The 27139-nt window shown below is 40.7% G+C and overlaps 1 protein-coding gene across 2 annotated transcripts in view; it reads right to left on the reverse strand.

Moving 5' to 3' along the window:
- DENND4C (DENN domain containing 4C) overlaps window positions 1–26067 on the reverse strand; it is a 140944-nt gene extending 114877 nt beyond the window's left edge. For both annotated transcript variants that reach the window (XM_032308921.1, XM_032308920.1), the window contains exon 1: window positions 25975–26067. The gene's annotated coding sequence lies outside the window, so the exon portion shown is untranslated. The remainder of the gene's footprint in view (window positions 1–25974) is intronic.
- Window positions 26068–27139: the final 1072 nt, after the last annotated feature.

The following is a 27139-nucleotide window of genomic DNA, read 5'->3' on the forward strand; positions in this document are numbered from 1 at the left end:
AAATTGAGTGTATGTCTCCTCCTGTCTACCAAAAAGGAAACCCAAAACTAGTGTCACCCCACCAGCAGCAACAAATATACTCAGCACCTAGATCTTTGTTTCTTAAAACCATTCCTCACCAAACGATACTAGACCTCTTTGGAGAAATTACCAATTCCAAGGTTGGGAAAGAAAAGCACAAGATAGGGGAGCCTGAGTGGCTCTGTCAGTTAAGTGTCAAACTCTTGATCTCTGCCCAGGTCTTGATACCATGGTACTGAGTTCAAGCCTCGAGCTGAGCTCCGTGCTAGGTGTGGAGGCTACTTAAAAAAAGAAAAGAAAAGAAAAAAAAAAGGCAAAAGATATACCGAGAACATCCTACTTAAGAAAACAAAAAACAGGGGCGCCTGGGTGGCTCAGTGGGTTAAAGCCTCTGCCTTCGGCTCAGGTCATGATCCCAGGGTCCTGGGATCGAGCCCCGCATCAGGCTCTCTGCTTGGCAGGGAGCCTGCTTCCTCCTCTCTCTCTCTCTCTCTCTCTCTGCCTGCCTCTCTGCCTACTTGTGATCTCTACCTTCCAAATAAATAAATAAATAAAATCTTTTAAAAAAGAAAAAAAGAAAACAAAAAACACTACTCTAAGATTAGTGGGGTCCTATCAAAAGGACACAGATCTAGTTTGAATAGTCTCCCTATTGGCTGTATCATTTGCAATTATCTTCTCCGGTTCAGTAGATTGCTTTTGTCATTTTGTTGATGGTTTCCTTTGCTGTGCAAAAGCTTTTCAATTTGGTGTAGTCCCAGTGGTTTATTTTTGCTTTTGTTTCCCGTGACTAGAATTCTCCCCTTTAGTTTCAGGTTGTCTAATCCCTCATGTTCAGATATAGGCAATGAATTTTTTTTTTTTTTTTTTGGAGTGTTAGAGGAGTAAAGCAATGCATTTTTTAAAATCAGGAATAGAGGCACCTGGGTGTCTCAAAGCCACTGCCTTTGTTCCCGTCATGATCCCAGTGTCCTGGGATGGAGCCCCGCATCAGGCTCTCTGCTCTGCGGCAAGCCTACTTCCTCCTCTCTCTTTGCCGGCCTCTCTACCTACTTGTGATCTCAGTCTGCAAATAAATGGGTAAAATCTTTAAAAATAATAATAAAATCAGGAATACTACATAAGTAATGTGTCCTTGGTGCATCATATCAGAAGACATGTCTGAATAGCAGTTTGACTAATCATTAATGATATTAATTTTGAGTATTTAGTTAAAGTGGTGGCTACATTTTCTTCCTTTTCTTTTTTAAGAGGGTTGGGAAGAGCAGAAAAAGAATCTTAAGGAGGCTCTGACATGGGCTGATCCCACAACCCCGAGAACATCACCTGAGCCGAAGTCAAGAGTCAAATGCTTAACCAACTAAGCCACCCAGATGCCCTGATAACATTTTATTATTTTGTAATTATTGCTATGTCTAGGAAAAGGCCTTGAGATTATGTTAAGTAATCTTGTACTCAGCAGCCTTCTGCCCAGAGATTTTAGGATCCACTGGTAACTCTTGATTGAAACTGAAAACTTTAATCATTGTAAAATGGTTTTTGATCATTCCTTCTGTGTTTATTAGTTGGCATTCTATTGTGAAGAAACTTCTTTCCCTCCCCTTCATTCATTTATTTTATAAATATCAGTGTATACACAAGGCTTAAAAAAAAATCAATGTGTTAAAATTTACTATTGTCATTAATTGATGCTAAAATTATTTCTCATCTGGCCAAAGAAAGCAAAAGGAAGAAATTAAGATAGAAGAAAAAGAAACAAAAGAGGAAGAAGTAAAAATGTCCTTATTTGCAGACGTGACTGTCTATGTAAATAATCCAACTAAATATCGAATAAATGACAACTAAATACAATGAGTGATCCTAGAATGTATCTGGAAACAGAAAAACAAAAAGTTGCTATAAAAAATAGTATTGGAGAAATTTCAGTGTAGGCTATAAATAAATTTTGTAACAAAGCTGATTTTCCTAATGTGATCATTAGATTGTATAAGAGAATGTCCTTGTTCTTGGGAAATACATGCTTAACTTATTCTCAGATGGTTTAATCTAAAAATAATACGACGCACAAGGTGGGAGGCTGGCTCAGTCAGTAGAGCAGGCAACTCTTGATCTTGGGGTTGTTGAGTTCAAGCCCCACCTTGTGCATAAAGCTTACTTTAAAAAATAAAAACAGAATACTACTATGCACAGAGAGTGTGTTAATGTGATAAAATGTTCATAACCAGTAAATGAAGTGAAAGGTAAAACACAAGGTGAAACCTAAGTGAAAGGCTCATTACAATATTCTTCAAACTATTCTTCAAAGTTGGACTCAACTTTCCTGAATTTTTTTCAAAATAAAAGTGGTTTGTTTGTTTTGTTTTGAGAAGGAGAGAGAGAGAGAGAGAGAGAAGCAGAGGGAGCAGAAGAGAATTAAGCAGGCTCCATGCCCAACAGAGACACCTATGCAGGGCTTAATCTCACAACCCTGAAATCATGACCTGAGCTGAAATCAAGAGTCAACTGAGCCACCCAGGCACCCCCAAATTAAAAGGCTTTTTAAAAAGAAGTTCATGTCCTCCGAGATTTCAACAAAAGTGTAGGGAAGGGGCACCTGGGAGGCTCAGTGGGCTAAGCCTCTGCCTTTGGTTCAGGTAATGATCTGAGGAGCCTGGGATCGAGTGCCACATCAGGTGCTCTGCTCAGCAGGGAGTCCCCTTCTCCTTCTCCCTCTGCCAGCCACTCCCCCTGCTTCTGCTCTACGAAATAAATAAATAAAACCTTAAAAAAAAAAAAAAGTACAGGGGAAAATGAAGGAAAGTGGAAAAGCTAAGAAAATAATGCTAAGAAAATAATGGGAGTACCATAACACTGGTTGAAACTCAAGACATAGGCAGGAAAACATAATTGCCAATCTGAATACTCCCTATTTTAACTAAACTCTATAAAATTGGAAAAGCAGAACACAAAACCTATCGCCCTCAGCCCACAAGGACGACAAGAAGCCTGGTTCGGACGCATCTTCTCTCTCTTTATTGCCGCAAGTCTACACACTTATATACGTTTACATGACCAATCAGTGAGCAGGGTACAGGAGGGAGCGAATCAGGCTGTGCACCTAAACGAACAACTTCGCTAGCAACCAATGCTGTTTACTTCCCCTTGGGCGTTCTGCTTAGTCTCACGAGGCAATCCTAAACGGGCAACTAGCCAGGCACCATCTTTTAATGGCGGAGGCCGCCCTGGCCAGGGGCCTGCCTCTGACAAAAACATGCTAAAATATCTCATACATATATACATACACATATGTATATACACATATACACATATGTAAATATACAGAGACACAGAGAGATGCAAGACAAATATCTAATTTAAAATTTTCCCCATGGACTTTTTTCTCCTTCTTTTCCTTAAAAGCTGAATTATCATTCCTAAACTTTATTCACTGAGCATAAAGGGAATGTGGGGTAAATTCACACCTCCCAAGTTTCTAAAACTGTACTATCTGGCAAGCTCACCAATTCATATACAGCCCAGAACCAGCCATGAAGATCAAAAATAGATACCACGAAGCAGCAAAACATATATCCTTGATGCATTTCAGTTTTCTCATTCACAGTCTATTTAGTGTTAGTTTACAAAAAATTCTATTGTTTATTTGACTACTAAATACATAGTGGAAATTGGAGCAAATTAAAAGTAAGAGAGGGGTGCCTGGGTGGCTCAGTGGGTTAAGCCTCTGCCTTCAGCTCAGGTCATGATCTCAGGGTCCTGGGATCAAGCCCCGCACCAGGCTGTCTGCTCAGCAGGGAGCCTGTTTCCCCCCTCTCTCTTCTGCCTGCCTCTCTGCCTATTTGTGATCTCTCTCTCCCTGTGTGTGTGTCAGATAAATAAAATCGTTAAAAAAAAAAAAAAAAGAAAAAGAAAAATCATGATTTAAAAAAAAAGAGAGGTCAAGATGCTATCAGATCAAAAACTTAAACTGTTGGGGCACCTGGGTGGCTAAATTAGTTAAGCATCTGACTTTGATCTCAGTTCAGGTCTTGATATTATCAGGGTTGTGGATTCAAACCCCTTACGGGGCTCCACACTCAGGCATGGAGCCTACTTTAAAAAAAAAAAGCTGTGTAGGAATAAAACACAAAGTGGCATGGGGGGACCTGGGTAGCTCAGTCCATTAAGCATCTGTCTTCGGCTGAAGTCACGAGTCCTGGGCTAAGCCCCACATCAGGCTCTCTGCTCAGTGGGTAGCCTGCTTCTCCCTCTCCCTCTGCCTGCTGCTCTACCTACTGGTGCGCGCTCTCTCTCTCTCTCTCCCCCTCTCTGTTAAATAAATAAATAAAATCTTTAAAAAAAAAAAAAAAAAAAACACACAAGGTGATCTAAGGACTAGGTCTAGATAACTAGATCCCTAACTATAGAGAGTAAAGGGTCCACACACCTCAAATAAACCTAATGCTAAACCTCAAATAAGGCAGTAATCTTTAAAAAATGCTCTAAATCAAGCTCTATTACAAAGCTGTTATCATCAAGACAATTATGGTACTGGCACAAAAACAGACACATAGATCACTGGAGCAGAAGAGAGAGCCCCGAAACAGACCCTCAACTCTACGGTCAATTAATCTTCAACAAAGCAGGAAAGAATGTCCACTGGAAACAAGACAGTCTCTTCAACAAATGGTTTCGGGAAAATTGGACAGCCACACGCAGAAGAATTAAACTGGACCATTTCCTTACACCATATACAAAAACAGTCTCAAAATGGATGAAAGACCTAAATGTGAAACTGGGATCCAGCAAAATACTTGTGGAGAACACAGGCAGTAACCTCTCTGACCTCAGCTGCAGCAACTTCTTCCTAGAAACATCGCCAAAGGCAAGGGGGACTTCATCAAGATAAAAAGTTTTTGCATAGCAAAGGAAACAGTCAGCAAAACCAAAAGACAAGCACCAGAAGATACTTGCAAATGACCTATCAGATAAAGGGCTAGTCTCCAAAATCTATAAAGATCAAACTCAACGCCCAAAGGACAAATAATCCAATCAAGAAATGCGCAGCCGAGGACTTGAACAGACATTTCTGCAAAGACCTCAGATGGCCAAGAGACACATGAAAAAGTGCTCAGTGTCACTCAGCATCAGGAAAATACCAATCAAAACCACAGTGAGATACCACCTCACACCAGTCAGAATGGCTAAAATTAACAAGTCAGGAAATGACAGATGTTGGTGAGGATGCAGATAGAGGGGAGCCCTCCTCAGTGTTGGTGAGAATGCAAGTTGGTGCAGCTACTCTGGAAAACAGCATGGAGCTTCCTACTGAGTACCTACCCCAAAGATAAAAAGGTAGTGATCCAAAGGGGCACCTGGACCCAATGTTTATAGGAACAATGTCCACAATAGCCAAACTATGCAAAGAGCCCAGATGCCCATTGACGGATGAATAGATAAAGAAGCTGGGATACACACACACACACACACACACACACACACGAATATTACAAAGCCATCAAAAAAATGAAATCTTGCCATTTGCAACAATGTGAATGGAACTAGACGGTATTATGCTTAGTGAAATTAAGTCAATCAGAGAAAGACAACTGTGTCATCTCACTAATACGTGGAATTTAAGAAACAAGGCAGAGTATGGTAGGGGAAAAGAGGAAAATATGAAACAAGATGAAATCATAGAGGGAGACAAACCCTAAGAAACTCTTAATCACAGGCCACAAACTGAGGGTTGCTGGAGGGAAGGGGAGTGGGTACTGGACATCTGGGGAGTATGTGTTGTAATGAGCACTGGGTATTATATAAGGCTTATGAATCACAGACCTGTACCCTTGAAACAAATATTATATTAATTAATTGAATTTAAATCTTAAAAAAAGATAAAAGAAAAATGCTCTACAGAATAAAATTTAGAACTGTGTCCTCTACTTATTACAGAAAGGTTAACTTACTGAAAAATTCTTTTCTCATCTTTCTCATATACTAATATATAATCCTATAAAATCCAACCTTTGTTTTGTGGCATTAGCCAATTTTCAAGCTCGGTATCACCCACAGTTAATTATAACAGCTCTAAATATTTTCTGATCTGAGAGAGAAACCTCCTCCTCACACACACACACACCTTTTTTAAAGATTTTTCCAACCTTATTCATCCAAGCTTATTAAGCTTCAGTGGAGGCTGGGAGGGTGAGATGGGGAGGCTGAGGTCTTTTTAGAATTGCTCAAAATACAGTTTATTATTCATGGAGAGTGAACATCTTTACAATATTAAGTTCCCTACTCGAAAGCATGGTGTGATTCTCCATTTTATTCAGGTCTTTTTTTAAAAAAGCTTTTAAGCAAAGTATCATAATCTTTTTCATCCAGGTCTTGTGTGGATTATTCCTAAGTATTTTATAGTTTCATGGCTAACAGGAAAGAGCTCTTATGTTTGCTAATCAATCACTGCTAGTTTATTAATAACCTATGACGGGGCCTCGGACATTGTTCTAAATGCTGGGAATTAAAGTGATGAAAACACCAAATGCCCTGTCTTTACGGACCTCACATCATAGCTGGGAAATAATCAGTAAACAAGTATAAACTTACAAATAAATAATTTCAGAAAATGTTAAGTACTATGAAGAAAAATAAAACAGAGGGAAAGAAAGTGATTACACAAGGGCTTGTTTTTACAGTGCATCAGGGAAGACCTCTTTGCAAAAGTAAGAGTACGGAAAGGAAAGAGATTAAATGGTCTTCTTAATAGTCAAAGTGGAAGAGCAAATGAGTAGGTAATGCTGGGGACACAAATTATATTTGTGGCCATAAATTTATTATTATTTTTTAAAAGATTTTATTTATTTATTTGACAGAGAGAAAGAGATCACAAGTAGACAGACCAGCAGACAAAGAGAGAGGGGGAAACAGCCTCCCTGCTGAGCAGAGAGCCTGATGCAGGGCTGGATCCCAGGACCCTGGGATCATGACCTGGGCTGAAGGCAGAGGCTTAACCCACTGAGCCACCCAGGTACCCCTGTGGCCATAAATTTAAAGTGAGACCTAGAACTATTGTTTGTTTCCTCCAGCGACACTCAGCTGCTCAGGTTCAAGGTAGTAGAGTTGGCAAAGTAATGAAGTAATCAGAACTGAAGTTTTGCCTCAATTACAGTTTTTCTTAAAAGACTGTATTTATTAGGTGCCTGGGTGGCTCTGGTCATGATCTTGAGGTCCTGCGTCAGGCTCCCTGCTCAGCCAGGAGTCTGCTTCTCCCTCTCTCTCTGCCTGCCTCTCTGCCTACTTGTGATCTCCGTCTATCAAATAAATAAATGAAATCTTTAAAAAACAAAACTATCTGAAGATAAACTGTGTGAGTTATAAGGATGGAAAAAAGAAGACATACAACTAAGATGACAATGTGGCGATAAACAGAATACTAAAATATATTTTATATATATATATAAAATATAACCAAAAAGATAGAACAGGGGTGCCTCGGGGATGGCTCAGCTGGTTAAGAGTCGGCCTTTGGCTGAGTTCATGATCCCAGGATTCTGGGATAGAGCACCATGTCAGGCTCCCTGCTCAGCTTGAAGCCTGCTTCTGCCTACCACTCTGCCTTCTCATGCTCACTGCCCCCACCCTTTCTAATAAATAAATAAATAAAATCTTTTAAAAAAAAAAGAACAGATAGGAAAAATTAAATAACAAGGAAAAATAAAATAAATAACAAGGTAACGGACTCAAACCCAACCTTATCGATAATTTCACTAAATTTAAGCCACTATCGTAACAAATGAAAAAAAAAAAATATGTCCCTATGAAAACTTGTATACAAATATTCATAACAGTGCTACTTAAAATATCCAAAACACAGAAACAACCCAAATATCAAGTCAGAATCAATAAACAAAATGTGGTCTTTCCATGCACTAAATTATTCAGCCATAAAAGGAATGAAGTAAATAAATGATGTAGGAGAAAAAAAAAAAGGAATGAAGTACTACTAATATATGCCCTAACACAGATGAACTTAGGAAGTATTATGCTATTAATGATATTGTATCAGTAATAATCAGGGAAATGTAAATCAAAACCACAATGAGATATTACCTTATACCTGTTAGAATGGCAATTACCAAAAATAAACAAGTGTTGGGAGAGGATGTGGAAAAAAGAACAGTCATCCACTGTCAATGGGATTATCAAATGGTGTAGCCATTACGGAATACAGCAAGGAGGTTCCTCAAAATAAAAAATAAAATAATAGGGACGCCTGGGTGGCTCAGTTGGTTGGACGACTGCTTTCGGCTCAGGTCATGATCCTGGATTCCCGGGATCGAGTCCCGCATCGGGCTCCCAGCTCCATGGGGAGTCTGCTTCTCCCTCTGACCTCCTCGCTCGTGCTCTCTCTCACTGTCTCTCTCTCTCAAATAAATAAATAAAATCTTAAAAAAAAAAAATAAAATAAAATAAAATAAAATAATAAAAATAATCATAAATAATAAAATAAATAAATAAAATAAAAATAAAAATAAATTTTAAAAAATAAAAAACAAATATCATATGATCCAGCTATTCCACTTCTGGATATTTATCCAAAGAAACAAGAACACTAATTCACAAAGATATATTCACCCCTATGTTCACTGCAGCATTATTCACAATAGTCAAGATACGGCAACAACTTAAGTGTCTGTCCACTGTTGGATGAATGGCTAAAGACTTGTGTGTGTGCACATACACACATGCACTGAAATATTACTCAGCCATAAAAAGAAAGAAATTTTGCATTTGTGACAACGCGGATGGACCTTGAGGGTATATGCTAAGTAAGTCAGACAGAGAAAGACAGATGCTATATATGACTTTACTTTTATGTGTAACCTAAAAAACAAAAGAAAACAAACTCAGATACAGAGAAAAGATCAGTAGTTACCAGACGGGAAGGGGATTCGTAATCGGTGAAATGGGTGAAGAGGGTCAACTGCACATGGTAACAGATGATAACTAGACTATGCTTTGTTTTTGTTTTTGTTTAAGATTTTATTCATTTATTTGAGAGAGAGAACCTGAGCTAGAGAGCACAAGCAGAGGGGAGCATAGAGGGAGAGAGAGAAGCAGGCTCCCCACTGAGCAGGGAGTCTGACATTGGGCTCAATCCCAAAACCCTGAGATCATGACCCAAGCTGAAGGAAGCCACCCAAGAGACTGAGCCACGCAGGTGCCCCTAGACTACTCTTTGTAATGCATACAAAAATCAAATTACTATGTTCTACACCTGAAACTAGTATGTTTTTACCAACTTTGCCTCAATTAAAAAAAAAAGTCACACACCACATAATTTCATCTATAGGAAATATCCACACTAGGCAAATCCACAGAAAAGCAGATTAGTGGTTGCCAGGGGCTGGGGAGTGGCAAGGACATAGAGAGTGGCTGCTTAAAGGAAAAGGAGTTTCCTTTTGGGGTGATAAAAACATTCTAGAACTAGATAGTGGTTGACAGCTGTATAACACTGTGAATGTACTAAATGCCACAGAATTGTGCATTTTAAAATTATTAAAATGGGGAATTTTTTTCATTGTCTTTTTTTATTTTTTAAGATTTTATTTATTTATCAGAGAGAGGGCGCCTGGGTGGCTCAGTGGGTTGGGCCGCTGCCTTCGGCTCAGGTCATGATCTCGGGGTCCTGGGATCGAGTCCCGCGTCGGGCTCTCTGCTCAGCAGGGAGCCTGCTTCCCTCTCTCTCTCTCTGCCTGCCTGCCTCTCCATCTACTTGTGATTTCTCTCTGTCAATAAAAAATAAAAAAAAAAATCTTTATTTATCAGAGAGAGAGGGAGAGGGAGAGAGCGGCCACAGGCAGACAAAATGGCAGGCAGAGGCAGAGGGAGAAGCAGGCTCCCTGCTCAGCAAGGAGCCCGATGTGGGACTCATCCCAGGAGGCTGGGATCATGACCTGAGCCGAAGGCAGCTGCTTAACCAACTGAGCCACCCAGGCGTCCCGTTTTTTTTTTTTTTTTTTTTTTTAAGATTTTATTTATTTATTTGACAGAGATCACAAGTAGGCAGAGAGGCAGGCAGAGAGAGAGAGAGAGGAAAGCAGGTTCCCTGCTGAGCAGAGAGCCCGATATGGGGCTCAATCCCAGGACCTTGGGATCATAACCTGAGCTGAAGGCAGAGGCTTTAACCCACTGAGCCATGCAGGCGCCCCTCATTGTCTTTTTTTTAAATTGAAGTATAGTTGACACACAATGTTACATTATTTTCGGGTGTACAACATGGTGATTCCACAAGTCTATACATTAGCTTATGCTCACCACAAGTGTAACGATTACCTATCACCATACAATGCTATTATAATACCACTGACTATATTCTTATGCTTTGTACCTTTCACTCCATGACTGGTAGCCTGTACCTCTCATTCCCCTTCATCTATTTTGCCCATCCCCCCTGTTAAAATGGTGAATTTTATGTGAATTTTGCCACAATTAAAAAAAAGGAACGAATTACTTATACAACATGAATGAACCTCAAAAACCTTATCCTAAATGAAAACTAGTTGCAGAAGATCACTTACTGTATGATTCCATTTATATGAAATGTCCAGAACAGGCAAATCTATAGGGACAGAAAATGGATGAGTGGTTGCCTAGGGCTGCAATGGGGAAGCAGGGTATGACAGTGACTCCTAATGGACACAAGGTTTCTTTCTGGGGTGAAAATGTTCTAAATGAGATTACACTGATGGCTAGAAAACCCTGTAAATATACTAAGAACCACTGAATTGTACCCTTTTAATGGATGAATTTCATGATGTTTAAGTTAGATCTCTATAAAACTGATTTTTTTTTAAAGATTTCATTTATTTACTTGACAGAGAAAGAGAGAGAGCGAGAGAGGGAACACAAGCAGGAGAGGGAAGCAGGCTTCCCGCTGAGCAGGGAACCCCATGCAGGACTCGATCCCAGAACCCTGGGACCATGACCTGAGCCAAAGGCAGATGCTTAATGACTGAGCCACCCAGGCACCCCGATTTTTTTTATTTCAGGTGGTCTAAAGACTCTTATTATAAGACAGAATTTATTAGACTAGATTTAAAAAAAAAAAACAGAGTCAACATCTAGGAAATATGTTTTAAATACAAAGACACAAATGTCTTAAAAGTTAAAGGATGACTGACCTTTCACAAAGAGCAAAGGCAATTCAATGGAGAAAGTAGTCTTTCAACCAAAAGTAGAAGAAAATTGTATCTCCATAAGCAAAAAAAAAATTAGATTGAGATCTTACACCTTCTACAAAAAGTAATTTAAAATGGATCATATACCTAAATATAAAATGCAACATTACAAAGAACCAGAAGAAAATGTAGGAGAAAACCTACGTGATCTTGAGTTTGGCGATGAACCATAATCCCTGGAATAAAAAATAAGGCAGACTCTATTAAAAACTCCTGTTCCATGAAAGACACTGTGAAAAGAATGAAAAGACAAACTACAGAGTGTGAGAAAATATTTGCAAAACACATATCTGATAAAGTACAGGTATACTTAATATACAGAAAACTCAACAGCAAGAAAACCCAATGAGCAAAAAAAAAAAAATAGAGGAAAGATCTGAACACATACTTCAACAAAGATGATAAACTACACATAACAAATGTGTGTATGAAAAAACGCTCAGCGTCATTAGAGAAATCCAAATTGAAGAGACACCAATACATACCTATAAGAATGGCTAAAATTTAAAAAAAGAAAACCTGACAATACCGAATGCTGATGAGGACCTAGAACAGGAAATTCACTGCTGATGGGTATATGAGATGGAACAGACATGAGAAAACAGTGTGTTGCATATATTTTTACTATATGATCCAGCAATCATGTTCCCAGGTACTTATCCAAATTCATCTGAAAACTTCTGTCTATGCAAACCTACATGCAATATTTATAGCAGCTGTATTCATAATTACCAAAAACTGGAGGCAAGGAAGATGTCATTCAGGTGAGTGGATAACAAACTGAGACACATTCCTACAATGGATGATTCAGTGATAAAAAGCAATGAGCCGGGGCGCCTGGGTGGCTCAGTGGGTTAAAGCCTCTGTCTTCAGCTCAGGTCAAGATCCCAGGGTCCTGGGATTGAGCCCCGTATCAGGCTCTCTGCTCAGCAGGGAGCCTGCTTCCTCCTCTCTCTGCCTGCCTCTCTGCCTACTTGTAATCTCTGTCAAATAAATAAAATCTTTAAAGAGAAAAAAAAAAAGCAATGAGCCATCAAGCCATTAAAAAAAAAACATGAAGGCAGGGTACCTGAGCGGCTCAGTTGGTTAAGCGACTGCCTCCCGGCTCAGTTCATGATCCCGAAGTCCCAGGACTGAGTACCACATCAGGCTCCCAGTTCAGCAGGGAGTCTGCTTCTCCCTCTAACCCTCTCACCCTCTCATGCTCTCTCTCCACCAACTAAATAAATAAAATCTTGAAAGCAAACAAATCCTAAAGGAACCTTAAATGCACACAGCAAGATGAAAGATGCTAATATGAAAAGGCTAATTGCTATATGATTCCATTTATGTAAAATTCTAGTAAAGGCAAAGCTACAGAAATAGTAAAAAGAGATCAGCAATTTCCAAACCTTTAAGGTGAGGCAGAAATGTCTTTAGAGTTGAAGTACAGGGGATTTTACAGAAGTAAAACTACTCAATAGGACACTGTAATGGTGGATATATGACATTTGTCAAAATTCATAGAACTTTAAAGCACAGAGTATGAGCTTTAATGTATGCAAAAATCTTAAAAACCATTCAGGAGGCCAGGGGATCCCCTGAAGCAATGCGGAGTAGGTCAAGAGAATATAACTGTATTACAAATGTATAAAACCGCCTCACTGAAGAGTGTTGGAAGAAAAAGATGCTGACCAAACTAACTTTAAAAATGAGCAGATATGGGGCGCCTGGGTTGAGCCTCTGCCTTCAGCTTGGGTCATGATCTCGGGGTCCTGGGATGGAGCCCCATATCGGGCTCTCTGCTCCGCAGGGAGCCTGCTTCCTCCTCTCTCTCTCTCTGCCTGCCTCTCTGCCTACTTGTGATTTCTCTCTGTCAAATAAATAAATAAAGTCTTTAAAAAAAAATGAGCAGGTATGTTAATAAAAATTATTTTTTAAAGATTTTATTTATTTATTTGACAGAAAGAGAGAGAGAGAGATCACAAGTAGGCAGAGAGGCAAGCGGGGGGGGGGGGGGGCAGGCTCCCTGAGGAGCAGAGAGCCCCGCTCGATCCCAATGACCCGAGCTGAAGGCAGAGGCTTACCCACTGAGCCACCAAAGTGCCCCAATAAAAATAATTTAAAAAAAAAAAAGAAAGAAAGAAAAGGAAAAAAGAGTGGAGTCTTTAAAACTAAAGGCAAAAGGAACTGCCAAAAGGCACTCTGGTTGATAAACTTGTTTCCCACAGGAGTAGGACTTAATGATTCTGATACTGCTATAAATGTGTACGGGAACTGAACAATTACATAAATAGATGATACACAGTGGAGCCAGGTATCTCACTGTCAAAGCAGGAATCTACAGATAAATAAGAGGAGGAAACTATGATGATCCATTAGTAATGGAATAGAGACTCAGTGTAAACTCATATTTAGGAGCGCCTGGGTGGCTCAGTCATTAAATCTGCCTTCACCTCAGTCCTGGGATCAAGCCCCACGTGGGGCTCCCTGCTCAGTGGGAAGCCTGCTTCTCCTTCTCCCACTCCTCCTGCTTGTGTTCCCTCTCTCATTGTGTCTCTCTCTGTCAAATAAATAAATAAAGTCTTTTTTTTTTTTTTAAAGATTTTATTTATTTATTTGACAGAGAGAGATCACAAGTAGGCAGAGAGGCAGGCAGAGAGAGAGAGAGGAGGAAGCAGGCTCCCCGCCGAGCAGAGAGCCCCATGCGGGACTCGATCCCAGGACGCGAGATCATGACCTGAGCCGAAGGCAGCGGCCCAACCCACTGAGCCACCCAGGTGCCCCGAGTCTTTTTTTTTTTTTTAAGATTTTTTTATTTATTTGTCAGAGAGAGAAAGAGGGAGAGAGAGCAAACACAGGCAGACAGAATGGCAGAGAGGCAGAGGGAGAAGCAGACTCCCTGCCAAGCAAGGAGCCCGATGTGGGACTCGATCCCAGGACGCTGGGATCATGACCTGAACCGAAGGCAGCTGCTTGACCAACTGAGCCACCCAGGCGTCCCATAAATAAAGTCTTTTTAAAAAAAAATAATAAACTCATATTTAGCTTAATATAAATACAGATGTGACAAATAAAAGACTTATAAATATATGGATAGAATGGATTGATATACACAAAGTATATTTCCTTGCTCAATCAGCTGAGAAGGCCTAGAAGCAGTGACACCCCAATAGCAATCAGCACACCTAACACCCCAAGATCTTGGTTTATAACACTCTTCTCCAATCAAAAGAACCAATACATCTTGAAGAAGTGGCTAATTCTAGGACTGGAACAGAAAATATACAAAATGAGCCTGGAGCACTTTTTAGTGCCAGAAAGTAAGTGCTCCAAAAATAAACACCCAGAGTATAAACCCACACTGAGAGTCTATGTCAAAGGAGCACAGGAGCCGATTGAACGAGCTCCCAATCGCCAAAAACAATACCTAGAACAATTTGAGCAAATAAAGTAAATAAAGTAGTACTGCATTATAACCCAAAGTACAAAATAAATATCCATCAAGTCCATACTGATATAAATTAATAACATGAATAAAGTAACACATTAAGGCAAACAGGCAAATCTCCCTTGCAAAAGAATTTCAAATAACTTATGCAGAGAAAATCTCTGCTCTCAAGGAATGTTACTCCCTAATCCTTACGTGTAAAATGTATTTAGTGACTTTCTTCCAAAGAGCACGGAATGGAAAGGGATAAGAGGGGACTAATTTTACAGCAGACAAACATGACAAATGCTACTCTGGCCAGGTACTCAAGATCAACATCAAAATCATAAACCATGTTGATAGTAGGCATCCTTAATATGCGACGGAAATGGGACTTGGCCTCTGTGACCTACCTTCCTCACAAAAACTCATAACCCCTCTCTAATCCTAAGAAAAACATCAGAGAAATTCCACTAGAGGAATATCCTAAAAATGTCTGACCAATACTCCTCTGAACTGTCATGGTCATGAAGAACAAGGAATGTCTAAGAAAATGTTACACCCAAAAGTAGCCTAAGGAAACATGACAACTCAGTGTTAATGGTGTGTCTGGATAAGATCCCAGAACAGAAAAAGTACATTAGGTAAAAATGAAGGAAATCCGAATAAACTATAGGCTTTCATTAATAATAATGTATTAACATTAGATCATTAATTTTAATAAATGTACCATACTAATCAGTAAGATTTTAATAATAGGAGAAACTGGGTCTAGGTATAGAAAATTCTCTGTACAACTTCTCAACTTTTCTGTAAATCTAAAACTGTTCTAAAAAATAAAGTCTAGTGGTGTCTGGGTGGCTCAACTGGTTAAGTATCTGCCTTTAGCTCAGGTCATTATCTCAGCGTCCTGGGATCGAGCCCCGCATAGGGCTTCCTGCTCAGTAGGGAGTCTGTTTTTCCCTCTCTCTCTGCTCCTTCCCCCTGTACATGCTCACTCACGCTCTCTCTCAAATTAAAAATCTTAAAAATAAATTTAAAAAGTCTACTTTCTAAAAAAGTAAACATATGCAAAAACGTTTAACATGTAAAAAAGTGTGAGTAGCCATATTCTTTTTTTAAGATTTATTTATTTATTTATTTGAGGAGTGGGGAGAGCACAAGCACAAGGGGCAAAGCAAGAGGGAGAGAAAATCTCAAGCAGACTCCGCATAGAGCATGGAGCCTGATGCAAGGCTCGATCTCATGACCCGAAATCACAACCTGAGCAGAAATCAAGGACTGGTTGCTTAACTGACTCTGCCACCCAGGCTATCCCTGAGTGGCCATATTAACAACAGACAGGGGCGCCTGGGTGGCTCAGTGTGTTAAAGTTTCTGCCTTCGGCTCAGGTCATGATCCCAGGGTCCTGGGATCAAGCCCCGCATTGGGCTCTCTGCTAAGCAGAGAGCCTGCTTCCCTTCCTCTCTCTTTGCCTGCCTCTCTGCTTAACTGTGATCTCTGTCTGTCAAATAAATAAATAAAATCATTAGAAAACAAACAAAACAACAGGTCAAGAAGGACTTCAGGGACGCCTGGGTGGCTCAGTTGGTTAGGCGGCTGCCTTTGGCTCAGGTTATGATCCCAGTGTCCTGGGATCGAGTCCCACATCCGGCTCCTTGCTCAGCGGGGAGCCTGCTTCTCCCTCTGCCTCTGCTGCCACTCGGCCTGCCTGTGCTCCCTCTCTCTCGCGCGCTCTCTCTCTGGCAAATAAATAAATAAAATCTTAAAAAAAAAAAAAAAAAGAAGGACTTCAGAACAGGGATAAACAGAAACATCTCATAATAAAGTTCATTCATTAAGCCTAACTATTCTGAAAGTGTATACATCGAACAAGAGCATCAAAGTACATGGAGCAAAAACTGATAGATCAGGGGACTTTGGGGGGTTTAATATCTTAAGTTTTTATTAAATTTCAGTTACTTAAAATATAGTGTAATATTAGTTTCAGGAGCAGAATTTAGTGACTCATCACTTACAAATAACACCCAGTGCTCATCATAGCAAGTGCCCTCCTTAATACCTATTACCTATTAGCCCATCCTCCTGCCCATCTCCCCTTCAGTTTGTTTCCTATAGTAAGAGTCAGAGTTTGCCTCTTCCTCTCCTTTTTCTTCCTTTCCCCAATGTTCATCTATTTTGTTTCTTAAATCCCACATAAGTGAAATCACACAGTATTTGCCTTTCTCTGACTGACTTATTTCTCTTATCAAAATACTCTCTAGCTCCATCCATTTCATTGCAAATGGCAAGCTTTCGTTATTTTTGATGACTGAGTAATATTCCAAATATTCCATTTTATGTATGTATATGGATGCGTGGGTGCGCATACAGACACGCGTGTGCACACACACACACACAACCTCTTCTTTACCCATTCATCAATCAATGGACATTTGGGTTTTTTCCATAATTTGGCTATTATTGATAATGCTGCTATAAACATCAGGGTCCATGTACACCTTCAAATCACTATCCTTGTATCCTCTGAATAAACACCCAGTAGTGCAGTTGCTGGATTGTAGGGTAGCTCTATTTTTAACTTTTTGAGAAACCTCTATACTGTTTTCCAGAGTTGCTGCACATTTTGCACACCCACCAACAGAGTAAGAGGGGTTCCCTTTCTCTGCATCCTTGCTGACATCTGCTGTTTCTTGTGTTAATTTTAGCCATTCCAACAGATTGGAGGTGGTATCTGATTGTAGTTTTGATTTGTATTTCCCTTATTATGAGTCATGTTGAGCATCTTTTCATATGCAAACTGACAGAATTGAAAGGAGAAAAAAACAAATCCACAAGTCCAAAACTCCTCACTTAGTAATTCACAGAACAAGTATACAGAAAATCAGTAAGGATACATAAAATTTGAAGAACACTATCAACTTGATATAATTGATATTTATAGAATACTCCACCTAACAACAGCAAAATACATATTTTTTTTCAAGTGCACATAGAAAAAAAACAAGATTTTGGCCCATAAATAAAGCCTCGATATATTTAAAAGAATACAAATCATACACAACATGTTCTCTTACCACAACTGAATTAAATTTGAAAACATTAACAGGAAGGCATCTTCTAAAATTCCACAATTTCCACAAATTCCAATTTAGAAATTAAACAACACTCATCCAAATAATCCATCAAAGAAAAAAAAAATCACAAGAGAAATTAGAGAATATTCTGGGCTGAATGAAAATAACAGAAATTAACTTGTGAAATGTAGCTAAAGTAATGTTTAGGAGAAAATTTATAGCTTTATCAAGTATATTAGAAAAGAGGAAGTTTTTTAAATCAGTGATCTAAGAGTTCACCTGAAGAAGATAGAAAAAGGGGGCACATGGGTGGCTCAGTTGTTAAGCATCTGCCTTCAGCTCAGGTCATGATCCAGGGTCCTGGGATTGAGCCCTGCTTCAGGCTCCCTGCTCAGCAGGAAGCCTGCTTCTCCATCTCTCACTCCCCCTACTTGTGTTCCCTCTCTCACTGTCTCTCTGTCAAATAAATAAAATCTTAAAAAAAAAAAAAAAAAAGCAGCAGCTAGAAAAAGAAAGCCAAATTAAATGAAAAGTAGACAAAAAAATAAAAAGAGCAGAAATCTATAAAATTGAAAACGGACAAGCAATAGTAATAGAAACTAATACCTCTAAATCAAGAAAAAAGAGGTGAAATTACCAATATGAGGAATGAAAGAAGGTATATTCATGAGGAATGAGGAATGAAAGAAGGTATATCGGTAAGTAACAAGGGAATATTATAAATACTTTCATTCCAATAAATTCAACTTATCTGAAATGGACAAAATTTTTAAGACATAAATTATCAAAACTGACACAAAAAGAAAAAGAAAATCTAAGTAGCCCTATATCTAAGGATTGCCAGCAACTGCCAGAAATAAGAAGAGGCAAGGAAAGAATCTTTCCTAGATTCCTAGATTTGGAGGGAGCAAGTCACTGCCAGCTCCTTGATTTCAAACCTTCAGTTTCTAGAACCGAGATTAATTTACTGTGTTAGACCCCATGGTTTGTGGTAATTTTTTAACAGCAGCACTGGGGGAACTACTACATATGTCCATAATATGTTGGAGGAAGCAGAGTAAAAACTATATTACATTTCATGACTTACTGTTGCCTCTTACGGTGGGGCTACTAAGAATTTTAAATTACATTATATTTCTAGGGAACAGCACTAATCTAGCTAGTCTTAAAAAAAAGACACAGTCAGAAATGAAGAAGCAAAAATGGCTTTCTCTGAAGACATGACTGTGTATTAAGAAAATCCTAAGGAGGGGCGCCTGAGTGGCTCAGTCCTTAAGCCTCTGTCTTCAGCTCAGATCATGATCCCAGTGTCCTCTCTCTGCTCAGGAGGAAGCCTGCTTCTCCCTCCCCCCACTCCACCTGCTTGTGTTTCCTCTCTAGCTCTGTCCCACTCTGTCAAATAAATAAATAAAATCTTTAAATAGGGCGCCTGGGTGGCTCAGTGGGTTAAGCTGCTGCCTTCAGCTCGGGTCATGATCTCAGGGTCCTGGGATCGAGTCCTGCATTGGGCTCTCTGCTCAGCAGGGAACCTGCTTCCCTCTATCTCCCTCTCTGCCTGCCTCTCCATCTGCTTGTGATCTCTCTCTGTCAAATAAATAAATAAAATCTTTAAATAGGGCGCCTGGGTGGCTCAGTGGGTTAAGCTGCTGCCTTCAGCTCGGGTCATGATCTCGGAGTCCTGGGATCGAGTCCTGCATTGGGCTCTCTGCTCAGCAAGGAACCTGCTTCCCTCTATCTCCCTCTCTGCCTGCCTCTCCATCTGCTTGTGATCTCTCTCTGTCAAATAAATAAATAAAATCTTTAAAAAAAAAAAAAAATCTTTAAATAAATAAATAAACAGAAAATCCTAAGGAATCTACATAAAAACTCTTAGACATAAAAAGTGAATTTAGTAAGGTAACAGATACAAAACAGGATATGCAAGGGAATCAACTGTATTTTTTACACTATCAACAAAAAACTGGGGAAAAGAAATTTAAAACACAGTATCACTGACAACCAAAAGCATCAAAAAACATTAACTACTTAAGGATAAACTGAACAAAATATATATGAGACCTACAAAAGAAGTATTAAAAAAGTATTACCAAAAAACTACCAAAAAAAATTAGAGACCTGAGTAAATAGAGCGATATGCCATGTTAAAGTATCAGAAGACTCAAAGATGTCAACTGCCCTCATCAGGGTTTTTGTAAAAACTGACAAGCACCGTCTGCAGTTTATACGAAAATGCTGAAGTTCTAAAATAACCAAAGCAATGTTGAAAAAAGACAATGTTGAAGGCCATATAATACCTTATTGTAAGCTTTGCTATATACAAATAGTAATTACAACCATATAGTACTGGTATAAGAATACAGACCAAAGGAACAGAAAGAGAGAGACAAGAAACAGACCCACACTTAAAAAAAATAAAAAGGAGCCAGATCACATATAACCTCCAAACTGGTAAGGAAAACAAATCTGAAAGAAGGAAGGAAAGCAAATAAATTCTACAAAATAAAATAACTAGGTGGCCTGATAGGAAGTGATCTCCCTAACTAGACAGTATGATCAGGAAAGCCAGCTCAGAAAAACATGTAAATGGAAGAGTACATGCAAGGACTCTAAGAGAAAGAATATGAAAGTTGGCTGGTGTGACAGGTGCATACTGGACAAGAAGATAAGGATAAAGGCAAAGCTTTTGAGCCAGAGAAAAATGTTTGTATTACATAATAGTTCTCAAGTCTATTCATTTTTTTCCATCCCTACCACTGTTGTTCTCAATTCTCACCTGAATGCCTTCAAGATCTTCTGAGGAAGATCTCAACCTCACTCAAGTTGCTCTCCCATATCCATTCTTCACAACTGAGCCAAAGATATTTACAGCCTAAAACAACTGTATGGTTTCCTGTTCCCCCAGTGTATGGTCTTGATTTCTTATTTGACTTTTAAGACCCTTCAAGACATAGCCTTGCTTTCCCCTCCAGTTTAGTTCATACTTCCCTCCAATACTACCTGTGCACCTATACATTACTCGCATTTTAATTAAATTCACCATTTTCATTACTTTGCATCTTCTCATATCATTCTTTTTTTTTTTAAAAGATTTTATTTATTTATTTGTAAGAGACAGAGGGAGAGAGAGCAAGCGAGCACAGGCAGACAAAGAGGCAGGCAGAGGCAGAGGGAGAAGCAGGCTCCCCGCCGAGCAAGGAGCCCGATGTGGGACTCGATCCCAGAACCCTGGGATCATGACCTGAGCCAAAGGCAGCTGCTTAACCAACTGAGCCACCCAGGCGTCCCTTCTCATATCATTCTTTTGGGTTTTAAATCAAATGCATCCTTCTATGTAAATTCACCACCTCTAATCCACACCAAAAATAGTTAGGGACTTCCCTCAGCTCCTGTAGAGAAGTTTCCTCTATTCTAGATTTGTCAAGTTGTATCGCTTCTCGGCCTTTTGGCTAAGATCAAGTGTAGATTTGTCAAGTTGTACTTGTGATGCATATTTATAAAACTGTTTATCCTACTAGACTTTAATATTCAGACTGTATGTTATTCAACTTTTTATCCCAGCCAATAGCACAGTACCTATTTAATACATTCTTTTTTCCATAATTAAAGAGACTTATAACATTTATGCTTTTAGGATTTAAGCGTCCCTAAATTAAGACATATAAACTGCATATACACAATAAAAAACCAGATTCAAGGAATCCTTTAAAATATTTAAAAGACTTTTAAAATCCTATAAAATTACTCTTCTGTAAGTCTAAAGCCATATAAATCTAGATTTGTAAATATTAGATCTGGCTGAAGTAAGTTACACTGAGAAACATTTACGCCCCACACTATTACTTTAAGAATTAAGAATTCCTATAAGAATATTTATAAGAATAAATACTCCTATAACAATATTACTTATTATGTATTAACATATAATGTATTATTATTAACATATAATGTATTATTTGTTTCAGGGGCACAAGTCTGTGATTCATAAGTCATACACAATTCACAGCACTCACCATAGCACATACCCTCCCAATGTCCATCACCCAGCCACCCCATCCCTCCCAATCCCTCCCTTCCAGCAACCCTCAGTTTGATTCCTGAGATTGAGTCTCTTATGGTTTGTCTCCCTCTCTGATTTCATCCCATTTCATTTTTTCCTCTCCTTCCCCCATGATCCTCTGCCTTGTTTCTCGAATTGCACATATCAGCAAGATCATAAGATAACTGTCTTTCTCTAACATATTTAACTTAGCATAGTACCCTCTAGTATCACCGATTGATTATATTTTAAAAGTAAAATTAATAAACATAGAAACATGTAGCAAGTTGGTAACAGGGACAGTTATGAATTTATATTATGATACCTACTTAATGAATTCAAGTCATACAGGAGTATCTTCAGTTTTTATTCTTTAATTCTGTTATCAATTAAATATTTTTTATAGGAACCCTAATAATCCACTGCAAGTGAAACATTTCAAAGAATGTTTAATTTTTCAAGTTTAAAAAGTAATTTGGTTTGGACCATCATATTAGCAAAATGATTTCATTATCACATCATTTTAAGAGTAATAAAGCAGAACTACTAAAATGTTAAAAGACAAAGAAATAGTTAAATCCACTATGAAATAGTAAAACTGTGGACTGTTACAAAGCCATAAAATAACAGTAATAATCAGCACCAAGAAAACATGTTATGTTTAAAAACACAATTACGTGGGCACCTAAATGACTCAGTCAGTTAAGGGGCAGGCTTTGGATTTCAGCTTAGGGTATGATCTCCAAGTCCTGAGATAAAGCACCCAGACAATGGGCTCTGGAGGGAGTCTGCTTGAGATTCTCTCCCTCTGCCCTCCACATGCATATGTTCTCTCCCTCTAAAATAAATCCCCTTTTTAAAAAACACAGTTATAGGGGTGCCTGGGTGGCTCAGTCGGTTAGGTGACTGCCTTCAGCTCAGGTCATGATCCCAGGGTCCTGGGATCAAGCCCCACATTGGGCTCCCTGCTCAGCGGACAGCCTGCTTCTCCCTCTCTCTACTTGTGCTCTCTCTCTACTTGTGCTATCTCTGTAGTAAATACATACACACACAAAAATAAAGAAAGAAAGAAAGAAAGAATCAATCCAGACCCAAGTCTTGAATCTCTGGGTTCCTGCTCAGCAGGGAGTCTGCTTCTCCCTCACCCTCTTCCCCTGCCCCTCCTCCCTGCTCATGCACGTGCTCTATCTTAAATAAGTAGTCTTTAAAAATAAAAAAAAACAATTGTATGGTTATTAACTACAGAATTATTTACAAGCATGGACAGGATTAGTACATTATACTAATTAGTATAATACAAGTAGAATAAAAATACAGAAAACTGTAAGATAGGTAAGAAACTTTTTTCCTTTTGAATTTCCTTTAATCATATTATATTCTCTTCCAATAAAAAGTTTTGTTTTGTTTAAGATTTTATTTATTCATTTGAGAGACAGAGACAGAGAGAGGACGGGAAGAGGCTGAGGAGAGGGAGAAGCAGGCTTCCCAGCGAGCAGGGAGCCCAATGCTGAACTCCATCCCAAAACCTGGAGATTATGATTTGAGCCAAAGGCAGATGCCTAAACAACATCTGAGCCACCCAGGCACCCCCCCTCCCCCCCGCCAGCAAAAAGTTTTCAAGTAGCACATTAAGATCTACTACACTGACTTGTATCTATTATGTACTGACATAAATAGAAAGAAAATTAAAGTTTATAAACTACCTAATTTCTTCTCCAAAAATACTGTTTTAAATTTCAAATAGTAAATGTATCTGATTTTGGAATTTCCTACAATCTGATGCTAACCCTGTAACTTTACACCAACTGTATCAGGTATAACCTTCCCCAACTTTTAAGCCTTACAAAGCAATCTCCAATCCCAACAAGGCATCCCATTTACTACAAACCTGTCAAACTAACAGTTTGAAAGAGAAGATAAAACTCTAGGCAGTAGCTGACATAAGATAAAATTTTAATTCTTGTATTAGGGAAGCTTATTTGCCATTAATATCTAAGTTTCAGCATGCATATTAGAAATTAAAATGCTAAGAGAAATTCCCTTCTGCAAATCCGAAAGACCAAATGAGACAACCTGCCTCTGACTCAGCAGCTTTCTTTTTCTTTACAACCTGTACTTAAGTTGCAAGCGTAAGACTAATGTTCAAACTGAGCAGCAAAGCCAATGCAAAATCAGTAACTGTCTTGGCAGGAAACTCCAAAGAAAATATGACATGTTTCGGTCCTAAATGGAAGATATATAAAGAGCAAAGGTGCCTCCTTTATGTATCTTTATCATGCAAAATTCCCTGTGCATAGCTACAAATTAGCTCTTACTGAAGACACTTAACATGTTTCTTTATTATAGAGAGCACCTCAACCAAATAACCTTCCAAGTCTGGCACCACGAATTGTCACAGCCTACACACCACTGCAGTTCTTTATAATTTAAAACATTTGCGTTTTAAGAACAGCCTCCACACACCAGCTCTACTGCCAATTTCTTTAGCTGAAAACTCCAAGTTTATACTACAAAATACTATGATTACTCTTAACAACAGGATGCATTCATTTACAAATTATACAAGAGTAAATTACTCCAATATACAACTTCAACATTTCTAACATCATTGCTTCTCTATTATCCAAATAACAAGTCTAAAACTGTAGTGCACTGAGGCAATACGTATGGACAAAGTCAACTAGCAACATGACCAGTTCACTAAAATCGGTAATACAAAAGATCAACTATTTTGCAAAATGGCCACAGGAGATACCAATGTAGTGCAAAGTGTGGATGGAGCTTGCCATTAGAAGGAAAAATTAGTCAAATCAAGCCTACTCTACGAGGCAAATCTCCCTCACGAATAAATACCTAAATTCATTTCTGAGATCCCAGTTTCACAGCAAGACAGTTTACCAACTTTTTAACAGTAATACAAAGAACAAGGCAGAAAATAAAATATAAGGTGGGTTTTTTGGTTTTTTTGTTTTGTTTTGTTTTTTGTTTTAGTGGTTAAAACTGAACAAGAACTGAGAAGCATTCTTCAACGTTCATAGAAAAGTTTTCCTTTTGGTACCGATCTTGCTCTTACGTGTACACAGAACATCATAAACTGTGCTCTTCATTTCGGATAGCTTAATATACAGGATCACCTCAAATTAAAAACGTGGCGCCTTAGTGCTAATATTCTTCCCTGTCTTCTCATACCCTTCAGCTTCTAAACCGGAAGACCGGAAGGGAAGATCCACTCCTACCGCAAATTGGGGTCTAGGGGAAAAGACTTAACACGAGTCTGCACGCGATTAAGCAGTCTCCGTAAATCAAATTCCCAGATAACAATGCTTGACAATCTCAGGCAAAAACACACAGACAGCGGAGGGTTCGTTACTAGAGATGACACTTAACCCTCACCATTTGCACAAGTAACTTCGGTATCTGGCCTAAATTTTCCCGTGTGAAGCAAACACATAAAGGGATGGGACGAGGGCACTATGTAAAAAACTGAGTCATTTCTTATTTGTTCTGATGCGACGGAAGGGAAAAATGTGCATGAAGCAGCGAAAGAAAAAAAGACAGGATAGCATCCTCAGTGCAGGAAAGTTACAGCCCTCTACACAAGTCAGCATAGAGGCTCACTAGCTGGTTTTATTTGCGTAATGAAACCAGCCTTCCGAAAAGTCACCCCCCACAAGGAAGCCCTGAGGATCAACCGCGGTAAGGCAGAGGAGGACGTGCCCTCAAGTCACCTGCGACACCTGCCCGGGCCCCCAGATCTCCCCCCTTCGCGGTCTCTGGACCCTACTCGCCAGACCCCAGCCCTCGCTCTCCACCCACTCTAACCCAATCCCCGCCCTCTCCCCGCCCAGCCCCCTCCCACCCGGCAGTGGCCCAGGAGGTCCCCAGGGCCCAGACCCTCTCGCGCGTCCCGGCAAGTGGTTCTCAGCGGCGAGGGCGGGCGGCGCGGGGAGGCCTGTCCCGGCGCGGCCTCTCCCTGATCATCACTCCCCGCAGGCTCTGGGGACTCCCCGCCCCCGGAAACCGCGGAGAAACTAGGCCGGGAACGCCAGCCGCGGCCACTTTCCGCCTCCTCGGCGGCCCCCCGCAGGCGAGCCATCGGAACTCAGCCCTGCGACTTGCTACCTGCCCCGCGCCCTCGCAGCCAAGGAGCGCGGGCCCGGCGGCGGCGCGGCGCAGGGTTCCTCCGCGAAAGGCGCTCCACCGCAGACTCACCTGCCGCCTGCTCCACCTTCAGTGCCACCCGGACACAGCCCCTTCCTGGGGCATGAAAGCGCCGGCTTCGCGGCCTGCGCGCCCTCGGCACAGCCGGGCGGGGGACTTGCTCCCGCGGCCGCCGCCGCCGCCGCCGCCACGGCCCGATCTGCGCCTGCGCCGCCTCACGGGCTCGGTCTCGAGGGGCGCCGCATGCAGCGATAACGGCCGGGAGCGCGAGCTCTCGCGGGCGCCTCTGCTCTCTCGAGTCCGGCGGTGCGGGTGGAGGGTCGCCTAGGAGCTGCCCGCTGCACCACCGCTCCGACAGCTGACGGCCATGTTTCTGTTCCCTTTTCTTTTTTTTCTCCCCCTCCTTCCGCCCCTTTCCACAGAACAGCACTTTCCTTTTCCCCCTCCCTCTCCCTTTCCTACTGCGGGGGCGGGTGGAAAAGGACGTGGGGGAGGGGGAGGGAGAGGGAGGTCGCGGGGGCGGGGCACAGCTGGAGCCCCGCCCCCGGGAGGGCCGTGCCCGTGCGGCCGCTCCTCCCCTCCCCCCACCTCCCGCGGCGACCACCGTGGGACGCGAGGTCCCCGCCCTACCCAGTTGGAGCCCCTCTTCTGCGTCCGCTCCTCCGGCCCCCGGCTGAAACCCAGCTGGGAGGAGAAAGCCGTGAGCGCTGCTTTGCACCCCGTCTTGCAGGGCGCAGACTCTATGTGTGGTGTAGGTTTATTGCCTTGGCCTCAGGCAGGTGGCGGCTGCTCCTCTCTGCTTTAAAATGAAAGACAGGGACAGTGACGCTGAGTCCCTTAAAGTCTTTGAGGTGAATGCCGAGCCGGATACAGGTCTGTGGAAGAGAAGTTTTGTTCCCACGGTGGGAGTTGGAATTTCCAGGCAGGACGGGGGCGCCTCTGAGGCTGGAGAGAGACCCGCGGGACTGGGGCTTCCCGAAGTCCTTTCAGTCCTTCCTTGGCTGCGCTCGGTGTCGCTGCCTCTGCCGGGAGGTCGGGATGCGGACTCCGAACGTAGACGTCGCTTAAATCCTCTCCTTCCTCCTAAGTGTAGGCTCCTTATCTACACGTATGCATAAAAAAGTCTTTTCGCCTTCATGCAAATTTTGCAAAATATTTTTGACAAACGTTTGGAAGTTGTAAAAGAAAAAGTAACAACTAGTTTGAAACAGGACAT

Source organism: Mustela erminea, chromosome 12 (assembly GCF_009829155.1).
Source record: "Mustela erminea isolate mMusErm1 chromosome 12, mMusErm1.Pri, whole genome shotgun sequence".
NCBI classification, from domain to species: Eukaryota; Metazoa; Chordata; class Mammalia; order Carnivora; family Mustelidae; genus Mustela; species Mustela erminea.